At 42.6% G+C, this 12,627-nt stretch overlaps 1 protein-coding gene across 1 annotated transcript in view; it reads right to left on the bottom strand.

Annotated features, from left to right (window-relative positions):
- LOC144478884 (uncharacterized) overlaps window positions 1-4,174 on the bottom strand; it is a 32,778-nt gene extending 28,604 nt beyond the window's left edge. Inside the window, exon 1 of the mRNA XM_078197237.1 lies at window positions 4,054-4,174. The gene's annotated coding sequence lies outside the window, so the exon portion shown is untranslated. The remainder of the gene's footprint in view (window positions 1-4,053) is intronic.
- Between the last annotated feature and the right edge of the window lie 8,453 nt (window positions 4,175-12,627).

Here is a 12,627-nt window from a genome sequence, read left to right on the forward strand (position 1 = left end):
GTGCGCGTGCAGTATCTTGCACGCGATCTCGGGGAAAGCGTTGTTAATTGTTTCGTTACTCGAAGAAAATTAAAGAATCGACATTCTGCTTAGTCATAAAGAGAAGGAGAGAGAGAGAAAGAGAGAAAGAGAGAGAGAGAGAGAGAGAAAGAGGGAGAGGTTATACGTTCGACGAAAACCATATACTTTCTAACTAAATAATGGTATGCACTGTATCTTATAGTCCAAAGCCTATTTAACTCTTTGATTAGTAAGTGACAAGTAAACTGCAAGTTCTTATGCAAAATAGATACTATACAATTCAACTGTACGAAATGAAAATTAAATGAACTAGCAATAAAAATGTATTTGTACTTTGAATAATTTTCATAATTTGAAGATAAGCTTAACAATGCTAGTAAAATATTAAGAGTAATTTCATTGTAAACGCATAAAATTCTCAGTTTAATAATAATAATATATTACTTATAATATATATTGCCGATATATTAATAAAATCGTATATAATGTTACGCAATATATTATTAACCTTTTGCACTCGAAGCCATTTTAAGCCTAGATCTGAAATAGCTATTTTAACCAGCTGCATTTCCATTTTATATAGTTATATTTATATTTAACACTGTGAACAAAAAGTAAGGTGAATTTGTTTATAAAATGTAAATCCTTTATTTATTCTTTTTTTATTCTTTTTCCTAGGTTGGTAGGACTGCCTATAACATTTGCCAAGCGTCTGTTTGTCAAAAGGTTTAATTATCTCCGAGTTACACGTGTTTTTGTAAACAACCAAAAGTCAACACGATAACGCACCATGTCATACTGCATTGGTTCTTCGCGACTTTCTTGCCAAAAACTCGACTCATATCGTTCCGCAAGCACCGTATTCGTCTTATTTGACTCCGTGCGACTTCTGGCTATTCCGCAAACGCAAAAGGCCAATGCGGGGACGCCGTTTTGACAGGATTGAGGAGATAAAAACCGAATCGAAGAAGGTCTTGAAGACTATACCGGAAAAGACTATTCCGACTGTTTCGAGGACTGAAAAAAGCGTTGGCAACAGTGCGTTTTATCGGACGGTGATTGTTTTGAAGGGGATGAAATTGATTTGTAAGAATAAATTAAGAATTTACATTTTATAAAGAAATGCACCTTACTTATTGTTCACAGTAGTATATTATATTGTACTTTACTTAGTAATTTAACAATCTTTTAAATAGAAGGGTTTTTAATAATGTCAAAATTATTTTGGCAATGATATAACGATTTTAATTGGCGCCTCAGAGGCGCCACTCAAGTGCTAAGGGTTAATATATCAGTAATATAATAATATATCATATAATATATTACCGACAACAGTATCTATTGCTAGCAATACATTCGTACAATGTACACCACGGACTCCTATATTTAAACTATTAATAAAAGGGACTTCTAGCTAGTTCGTCAATATATAATAATAATAATAGTAATAATAATAATAATCGAGACGATATCGGAAGCGACGATAAATCCGAGGATAGTACGCTATCTTCTCGAAGCGGATCGTGGCCGGCTTCGCTCCCTTTATTTATGCATTACACGTCTTTCGAAATCTTATATGCTCGCGTGTGCCCGTAAATATGCAATAGGCTCACTTTACCGACATACACGACACACCGCTCAGCTGCGAGAGTAATGCTCCTTTTTTGTGGATCAACCGAACGCTCTCGACCTCTTCCATTCGTTAACGGTCGAGCAACGATTTTACAATTCTGTCGTTCGTGTCGCTCGCTTCCTCCGGCCCGTTGCAGGAAAACAAGCATCGGGACATTACGAAAACACAATTACCCGAGCGCAGCTCGATCGAACGCAACAATTACATCCTCCGCGACCTGAACGTTACCACTTTCAAATCTGCCGCTTTCATCACTGGCGCGCGCTCGCCGAGGCAATTAACATCGAGTTTCATCGCTCGATGCTCGTTTATCACTTCTATCGATGCCGGATACAGGTATGCAACCCTTGCGCGAAGAAAAGTAGCGCTGACGCGCCATAAGCTATTCGGGAAAAAGGATTTTTTCCAGCGTCGAAAGGGGCGGTTTTCTTTACCTGCGAGTCTTAGTGTAGTCAAGCATGGTGATGACAATAATGATAATAATGATAATTTTATTCATTTAACAAATCTAATCTTCATACTAAATTGTAGACTATTTATGTGAAATGAAAATTGCACGAACCGTAAGAAACAGTCATCTTTTTAAAAAGCAAGCTCGTTCTCCCGTTGAACATTGTAAAAGAAAATAATTTTAGTAGAGAATAGTTGCCATATAATTGCAACAAAAATGATGGAATAGAAATGCAGTGCCGAAAAGCGTGCCGCACACAGTGTTTAATTTTTAAAGGTGTAAAGGGAGCCTAAGAATTCCCAGAAATCGGCGAAGCCATTGCTATTAAATTATTATGGAACTGTATTATGGAATAGTTAATGACATAATCAGTTTAAAGGTGTGCGAACACGGCTCGGTTCGAGTTCACAGTTGTCCGCTGAATTTGATCCAGCTACTTCAAAACATTTACAGCTACCGAATCATCTGCTCGTTATCCTGCATTGTCGAGACATTCCTCTACTCTTTCTCACCTGCGATCACAATACTCGTTAGCAGGCTGTCGATTGTTACGCGGTCGTTGCACACACGATCGTGCGAAATGGAAGAATTCTAATGAGTATTGCGGAAACCGCACGGTTATCTGCGACCCGATAAACATTCGAGAGACAAGCTGAACGTGTTCTTTAGCCGGCTTTGTATTTTCCTGGGTGAAGCGCGTAAACAACTAACAAGAGTGCATTGATTCATTTGCAATGCGAATCGGTATTGTAACAGATATAATTATGATTGCACGCGTTGTATCTTCCGACAGAATTTATTTAGGATTACTTAGGTATTTTTGTGTACATATCTGGCAGCGGTATGTTATTACGTTTTCACCCTATTATTTACTTCTAAGTGAAGGTCTTTATTCCGGAAATAACTACATTATTATTACTATTATTTAGCTAAATTCAAAATAGTTCTCTCGATTTTTCTTAATAGTTCTTCTCTATTTTATATTCTATTTCGTATTTCATGTGTAATTTATGCATGTTCTGATTGACACAATAGTTCTTTAACTATAAAGAAATTCGATAACGTGGAAGTGATTCTGCAACGTCATAGAATAATGTCTAATTGTACTTCAGAGTGACCATTTAAGTGTAAAGGATCCAATCCTGTCCTAGAAAATTTAACCCCCTTAGCCGACATTTATTAAGAGAATGCTTGGAAACTTTTATCTCGTTAAAAATTTCTTGGGAGAAGAACATCCCTTTAAACCTCTTTCAGTAAAAACAGGTGGTTACATCATGTTCCTCTTGTATCAAAAAGAGTTCATAACAGACATCCATTTATTCGGATAACAATGCGATTACGTAATTAAAGTAACACATTAAATCTTTCTTCATCTATACAATAAACATCGCTGCATATGAATCACCCTAAATAGAAATACCTATACACGTAACATGATAAGATGATATCAAAGAGTTCGACTATCATAGATTCTGATACTCGAGGCTTCCACTTCATTCAATTTATCGTGAAACAATTTAAAGATTGAAAAACGGACTTTCCAAGCGGGCTAACACGAACAAATTAAATAAATAAAGCAAAGAGCCAAAGATAGCGTCGAGTAATTGGCGGTCTCTGCGGGTCACGGCGGACCCGGCCTCCGCCATTGAAGGGTTCATGGTGGCCGAGCGAGAAGCAATGGCCGAAAAGTCAGCCGGTGAACAGGTGAACACAGAAAAGCAGGGTGATTCCGAAGAGGATGAGTCCGTGTAATCCGCGTCGCGTAGTTTTTCGCAGAAATTGAGTAACTGGAAACGCCGTTGATCGGCAACGGGTCTCGGGGCATGTTACTTGGGGGTCTTCGTCAGCTCGAGAGAGGCTAGAGCTGGTGCACACAGTTCGCGCACCACGTCCCATAGTTTGCGCGTGGACGCGCGCGCGCCTAGGTGAAACAACTACAGATACGTACACAGAAAAGCTGCGGCACCACTGACAAAGATGCGAGCAGAGACTCGCGGCGTGACAGCTGCGCGGGCACTGAGCACTTTTCCACGCACCCGACGTCCCTCGGCGACCAGGTGTCACCAATGGATCCCAGCGGTCTCGACGGCTCCGTAGCGTGCTCGCGGGGCCCGATCGAAGCGGTGCGGCAGGGCCAGCAGAATTGGCAACGAAACGAACGAGCGCAGAAGAAGGCAGCAGCGTGCGAAGCGCAGCGTCTGGGCTCGCGGAGCGTGTTCACTTGTCAACGACGCGGCACGAGTAGTATCGCGCGTACCCAACCATCACGGGATACTGACTTTACGGCGGAGATCCTCCGCGAAGAGCCCGAGTGAAACGCGGACGTGGGAGAGCGAGCGAGAGGCCTGCCGCTGGGACGAAGAAAGATGGAGAGGGGCTCGACGAAGGGGAGCGCCGAAGAGCGTCGGGGAGTAGGAGAGCGAGACGGAGAAACGGAACACAGCTCGGTCGAGGCCTCGGTGACTCTCTCTGTCCTTTGTTGGCGGGCCCTAGGCCCCTCGCCTCACCCGCCTCCTCCCACCACTGGCGCGTCGAACGCCCGTTTCGACGGGCCCCGATCTTCTCCTCTCTCTTTCGGACGAACCACTGCCGCCACACCTTGCCGAGATCAACTCGCGGTAACGCGCGTTCCCTGCCGTCAGCCTGGAACTAACCGGACGGTTCTCTGTCCTGAATTTTAGTCCCCGGGGCCCGGCGGGAGCGAGATGGAGTGACCCGCGAGACGTAGAGACGAGCACCGGTGGCGGTGGAACCGAGCCCCTTCTCTTTTTGTCTCCCCTTCTCTCTCTCTCGCTCGTCCTCTCTCTCTCTCTCTCTCTCTCTCTCTCTCTCTCGCTCGTCCTCTCTCTCTCTCTCTCTTTCTCTCTCTCTCTCTGGCTCACTCTCTTTCTCTCATTCGCTCTCTCTCTCCCCCCTCTCTCTCTCTATCTTGATCACTCTCTTTCTCTCATTCTCTCTCTCTCCTCTTTCTCTGCTTTTCTTTCTCTCCATGCCGCTCGCTGCCTAGCCAGTCCAACCGATTTCCTACCTGCCTGGTTTTAGCCTCCTCGCAGGGGCGCCCCTGCTCGAGGATGGCAGGTTAAACCGGGCAGGTAGAAAGACCCATTGATCAGCGATGGAGACAACACGCGGTCGGTGTCGGTTGCTCGTTCACCCCCTTTTTTCGACTCCTCGAAATGTCACCGTGTCAAGTTCGCACCGACCAGACGGACGGGAACTACAGGCTGCTAATTAATCGAAGTTACGCCCGATTGCTAACTTTCCTTAAGGACGACTTACCCGGCAATGGTCAAGTGATTAGGCACTGAAGATAGCACCAGGGCAGATGTTTAGCGATTCGAAGCTAGGATCTCGAAACCGTATTTCTTAAGCATAATAATGGGACTTTGTGTACCCGATTTCGTTACGTCTACTTTGTCTACGTGATTAGTGGTTACTGACTCGAGCCTGTCGTACCTCGTGAATCTAAAGGTAGAGTTTCAGGTTTATATTTCCCATCGAGACTCTCATTGACGAAGCATAGACCCTCTAATAAGACTCGTGCAATAACAACTGCTATTCTGATTGGCGGCGCCATATTTAAGCACGAGGAACATACAAGGTGTCCGTAAAAGGCATTTACAAATCGATACCAGCAGATTGATCATTAAAATACGTGGAAAATATGTAGTAACTTGATTTTTCTTTGGAACATAGCCCTCGGCAAAATTGTATTTGAAAGTTTTGCAATGTATGAAGCGAATTTTCAGACTTGATTTTCTGAAACACTAAGTTCCAAAGGAAAAACAAATTATTTTATATGTTTTCCTACTTTTCAATGTAGAGTCACCTGGTAGTCACTTGTAAATTCACTTCAGGAACACCCTGTATAATTTAATTTATATTAATAAAAACGTATCATCTTAAAACAGAATCATCGACTCAACAGTTTCGGTAAAAAAGTTATAGAAGCAGTTATACAGAGTCTATGTAGAGTTTCTACTGCCAAAATTGGCAGACTAGGGGTTCCTGAAGCAACTTTTAGGACATCCTATGTATGGTCTAAGGGTGATACGACACTCATGCTATTTTATTCGACTGTGGATTACACATAGCTGTGCTAAGAAATGGCGTCAATTACTTCGCCCTTATTAGAGGGTTTCTTATCATAATGTCTCTAGACTTGAGAAAGTATCGAGAAAACTCGAAGGTCCCAGCTGACTCAGGATCACGGGAGTTTCATAACTCGCTAGATCCTTATCTATCCGTCGGGATCCGTCGGTCCCATCACTACCGCCAACACGAGCAACCGGGCCCAATGCGAGCGACGCCGCCTCTGGACATGACCTAGCACTGTCTCCTTCCGCCGCGTCTTCTCGGCTTGCGTGCACGACTCCTCGACTCGCTCCGTTGCAGGGAAGCGGTCCCCCAATACGACTCGCCGCGTCCTCCGACGGGGACCGTCCTCGTGTCCCCCATCTTCCTCGCCCTGCCACTCGTCCACCTACATGTTCGAATGAACAGTGTTCGGGCTCGCTTAACCCGATGCGCATCCCTACAGGGTGTACCGATTAACAAGCGATCCGCCGGATCACTGAGTTTCATCCGAGGATTGTTCCCGAGTAACCGCTGCTCCCTTCGAATCCCTTTCGCGGACGCCAAAAATGGAAGATGGATTTAGCTCGGTCGAGCCGTGATGCCACCTTATTTGGCGCAGTCGGCCGTACCTGAAAATCAATTAATTTGAGTTTCACATTGAATAAGCAATATTTTTATAATAACGTTATAAAGATTTGTGCTTTACGTCTGACTTATATCTAAAAGTCTTAGATACTAAAATGGACATCTTTAAGACGTCTTAATTTGTAACACAAGGCATTTCTATATAATCTGTAAATGTTTGTAAAATTATTATATTATCATTCGATGTTCGTTAGCACACATATGCAATGTCTTATTGTATAATATAAAAATTTAAATGCTTTTTAACATTTTTGTCGGTTTTTGGTCGCCTAATTGTCCACGAATTGTCCGCGATTTCTTCGCCGATTTTTTTCAGGAAGCTCGAATGTCAAAATGACAAGATAATGATTCGCTCATGGAGTTCTTCGTTTTACTTAGCCGAGAATAGAGGTAGAAGGCGATACTTGATAAGGACACATTCTTCTTGTGTGCACAGAGTCGTTCAATGCCAAGGGGTTGTGCACTTTGCCGTTCGAATCAGTCGGTAACGTATGCCCCATCTACAATTCTTAAATGCCGAGAATATTACCGGACATAAAAATCGAATTTATAGAAAAGTCTCCTCTCTCCCTCTCACTCCTTTTCTCCCTCTCTCTCCTTTTCTCCCTCTCTTGTTCTCTCTTACTTCGTCTCTCTGCACCGCGATTTTTACAATTTCTTGTGGCGCGAAGGACGAATTCATATTCATCGGCGTCACGCGACCATTCCATTCAGGGCCGCTCGAGGCGAAGATTGCTCGCTCGCCGATGATGATGATGATGACTCCATTTCTTGCGGCACCGTTACCGCGCAGCGTGTTCAGCTAGAAAGTTTTCATTTTTCTGACTGACGACGGTGCTTTTTGCCGCGACGGGTTATCTCATCGATCTCTCTGGATCTGATTCATCGGTTCATCGACAGGTCAGTTACTCGACCGAGTGTCGTGGGTGGCACTCGCTGATCTCTCCGGAAGGAACTCGTGACACGTGGGGTTGGCAATCTGCGTGGACAAGTTAAGAGGGTGTTACAGAGTAAACAGTCTTAATTTTTTATTTTCTCGAGTTCGTTTCACGAAGAATTTAGAAACATTTTTTCCATTGAAATATCCGCGGTTTATTTATATGTATCAAGCACATTTACGAATTTGTTACGTTAAAAGAGTTGAAATTATATTAACATTAATATCATATATGTATAATATGTATTATGTATATTATATAGTGTTATATAATATTAATCACTGTTAATTAACTTTGCTAATTTCAAACACTCTAACTGCAAAGTTAATAGTCTCATTTTTAACCTATAGAAACGTTAAATTTATTTGCAAATTATACGTTTAAAATTCTATATTAAAATATTATAATACATATAATAGAAATAAAGTTCTACATTATACAAGAAAATAAAAAAAGGTAAAACATCGACTGTTTCAAAGGTTTGCGCTAGAACACACCCCCTTAAGACTTTGACAATTGTTTTGGAAGTAAGCTGGATCTTGCAGAAGGTGATTCTCCGTTGGCGCAAAATGGAATTCGTTCAACGACGCCTCAAACTTTCACTGGTATTCGAGCTGCATAGTTCAAGACTGCGATCCCAGCCGCAGGATAAGCGTGCTATTTTATTTTCGTTCGCTGCGGTGTGCATTATTGTCGACACGTGATATACGCTCGGTCTGTATCGATTTTATGCGTGCAATTATGCTGCGGTTTACCAGCGGAGAAACGCGTTCGCTTAAAATTCGAAACCGTTTTGAACGCCGACGCGCCAGATTCCGATCCTCGGAGCGCGTGCGCCACCTCTACGGAGCGCGAAGAGTATCGCTTTTGAATCAATATAGGGTCACACGTCCATGATGGCCACGAATTTCCATTACACTAAAAAACAATGTTGAATTAATATAATATCGAGAATATGATTATTGAAAATTATAACACACAGCGTGACATTCGAAGAATTTATAGCTTCTCTTTGACGACATTTTTATCGTATTTTAATTAATATCGTATTTAATACAATAATGATATATAAAAATTCAATTTAGCAAACAGTTTTCTATTTTTCACGATGCATTTTGTCTTCTCCGACGATTCTATTATTTTATTGAGCTAAATCGCGTCAGTTAGAACAATCGTCTCGTAAAGAGAAAATGTATTCCATACTTGCTTTAATTAATAAAAGCATTAATTTAAAATCGAATAGTACTAAACGAAATTATTATATTATTCGCAAACGAATTACAATTCCCATAAAGCCTCTACCTTGCCAGGGGTAAAATTCGAGATTAAACAAAATGGTCCTGCTTCGGAACGATCCGTACAGCCTTGCGAGTCGAAAGCACCCTGTCCAGCTGGACAGAAGCCCCGGAGGACAAGCGTTGTCCACGATGCATATAAATTAAAACGGAATCTCCGGCTAAACCGGAACCAATTTACGCCTCCGCGAGCGATTAATCCTGGAACGCGATGCGAAAGAGCGGCTCCTCCGGTTTCCTGGAATGCGAAACATGTTTGAACGCAACGGGATTCGCGACGAAAAACAACAAAACCGTGGCCACAGCGAAAAAGAAAGGGTCCTGCGGGAGCCGCCATTTTGTTCACCGCTGCGGAAACAAGACAATTCACTTAGCCTGCGGAACCTTGTCTCTGTCCCTGCCCGTGTCGCGTCGTTCGCGACCGGGATCCTGGAACAGTTCTAAGCCGTTGTTAACGATTCCACCAGGTTCCTCGTTTAATTAGCTTGTTTGAGAAGCTCGTGAGCTGCTTTAATTAGCGAGAAGCGCCCCGGCTGGCAGAGGCCTGTGATCGCGCGAGTTCGCAACTGGTAAAACTTTCGGAAAATCGTAACGAAGAGTTTGATCGCGGTCATAGGAAAGATTCGATTTTATTGGGGCCTAGGAACAAATCTTTTAAATTAATTAATTTTCGACCTAAATACCTTGGTAGACTTTTTAAAGAGAATGCAAAGATCGACAGACTTTTATATGAATGAAAACATACTTTAACATTTCTGGCTAATAGCATTTCCATATTATGTGACGAAGTGCATTTTACACATATAAAATTGATTCTTGTGGCCCGCACCAACAGTTACATTTTTAATAATCTTTTAAATCTAAACTTTGTTAGTATAGAGATTATTTTGGAACGTGATAGAACAATTTTAATGGTGTCTGAAAGACACCACTCTGATGCAAAAAATTAAAGATAATCGAATGTGTATATTAGGTCCCCAATAAATGTGTTACTTGGAGACGATGAAACTAAATATATGATAAGCAATCAAGCCGTTTAACAATCAAAATAATGAGTGTTTAATAACTACTATTAAATAATCCATTCGCATTTGCATTTATTGCAATGAACTTTGCATAAATCGATATTAAAAGTGTTACGAGCCGAGGGCTAGGGCAGTCGTGCGTGACCGAGGATTCGTTAATTTGTGGAATCGGGGGTAGAAGGATTGAACAATTGCACACGAGCCGACGTCTGTTTCACCGCCGGGACCCACAATGACAGGAGAGTGTGGACGAGCCGGTGTCTGTTTCACCACCGGGACCCACAGGAAGGTACTCGTAGATGAGCGGACGTCTGTTTCACCGTCAGGGCCTACGAGCGGAATAAGGAATAAGAAATATTTAGCCTCGTAACTCTTTAATTGGTGTACCTCGAGCCGCAAAGGTACACCGTGGTGGATATGATACTAGCAACTGGGAGAAAAGGATGTGGATGATGAATAAACTTGACTCTAAGATTCAGTATAAAAATACTAAAGTATATTCTACAGAGAACTGAGTCTATTACAAATGTTGAAGTGTGAAAGTGTAACGCGGTACCTAAGTCCGGTATTCTCGGTTTTCACGCACTGAGAAATGCGGGGATTCGTACAGCCTAACAGTTTTGACGAGAATTATACGTAGTCTATACCCTGCCGACTTTAGTTGCGTTCTGCCCGGTGAAGGAAGAAAACGTGCCCCTTTTATACCCCGAAATTCGATGGAATATGGGGGTCAGGAATGCGTCTACGTGTTTTTTTTCTATCGCTATGTGGTTTCGTGGGAGTCTGATGCGTGGGATGGTGCCGCGACGCGCGGGGCCTTCTGTTTATGGAAAAGCGCTGGTCGCCGCCTAACAGTCGCTGCAGGGGAGATAAGAATTTCGAGGGATACAGAGTTTGAAAAATAACGCGGCATGAACGGGTCCGTACGTAACAAAAGCACGACGACATGATGTGGAAATACATTGAAGAATCAGATGTAAGGAGATTGCTGTGTATACTAACGCGTTTCCTGGGTGTCGTGGGTTACTTCTTTGCATTTATTCCAATTCATTGCATACGAATAAAGACCCTAGATCACGATTACGTTATAAAAAGAGATAAGAAACATATCGATTTTTCAATCTTTCTCCATTGCTCGAATTACCGTGGGTCGCAACGGAGCAAATAAATGACATTATTAGCGTCAGTTGTCGAAGGAAGTCCAGTCCCATCAAAGTAACGGCTCGCGACGATTACCCCTCCCGTCGAACACGAACCGAGGTGCCCATGGAAACGAGGCTCGCGTAACTCCGCTGTAACATTACGATCGTTGCGGCCGCCTAATCGTGGAGCCAATGTCCCGGGAAACGGATAGGGAAAGCAGGAAAAGGACACGCGCGGGAATCGAGTTACGGTAGAACGTCTCGCGACCAGAAAGTAAAACGGTCGTCGCCAGAACGTAAATTCAACCGTGAAAACTGATTGCACCGTGTCCCCCTGCCGTTTAAGCTTCGAACGCATTGGATCGGTGCACGCGAAACTGCCGATCGCGACACCGTAGCATGTCGCATATTTCATTGTTTAAAGGATCGAATCGAGTTAGGATCGCTGGCATTTGGTCTTCGAGAAGTGTGGTCGGATGCTGAGAGCGAAAAATTTCGAAGATCGCGCGACAAATGAGACGTAATTGTCAGCGATAAATGGCTCGAAAGCGAAGACAACTTGAAGATTTGAGAGAGGCGTGACCCGCAGATGCAGTTCCTCCTTTTCCGAGAGCTACGCTACCGTATCAACACGCGACACCGAGGCTCACAAGATTCCTTTCACGTGATTAAATGTCGGTAGAATTTTTATAACAGCGAACAGTTTGTAGAAAGTCGCATAGTGACGTAATGGTAAAACGTGCCATTAACGCCACGAGAGATTCCGACCACTTTAAGGAAGCGGAGAAACACAAAGGAGAACGCAGGGTGCGTTGGCATAGTGCCGCGATTACTTCAAGAGGTAATTGCTGGAAGCTGTTAAGTATAATAATCAGTGTAATAAATGTGCCTACCCTCTATAAACAGAAATTACTACCCTAATAAACTTGTGGCAGTAATTCAAGCCGGAATACCTTTGTCAAGGAAATTCAAATATGAAACCGGATTTAGTACCGGTCGCGCCATCAGTGGTAGAATGTTCAAGTTCGTAGACGTTTGGTAGACTGCAGGTTTTATCACGAATGAGGTATAGTAGCGGCGCATCGTTGCAATTTATCGACGGCACTATATCTATAACAAAACTTTTAGTTATTAAGGGGTTATTTATTAAGAACTTACTTATTGAGGCGTCGTTTGTTACGGAGTTAGTTATTAAAGCGTTACTTGTTAAGCGAAAATCTATAGAACACGAGAATGGTTTTAAACATTATGAAGCCAGAGATAATAAATTTATTAATGAAAGGAGTTCGATCTAATAACGCGCAATTCACTGATTTATGCAAGCGACAATATATGAAGAACATAATAATAAATGTCATTTCTTGCTTCGTATAATTGATATAAATTACCAAAAGTTGATC

This window comes from Augochlora pura, chromosome 3 (assembly GCF_028453695.1).
Source record: "Augochlora pura isolate Apur16 chromosome 3, APUR_v2.2.1, whole genome shotgun sequence".
In the NCBI taxonomy this organism is placed as follows: Eukaryota; Metazoa; Arthropoda; class Insecta; order Hymenoptera; family Halictidae; genus Augochlora; species Augochlora pura.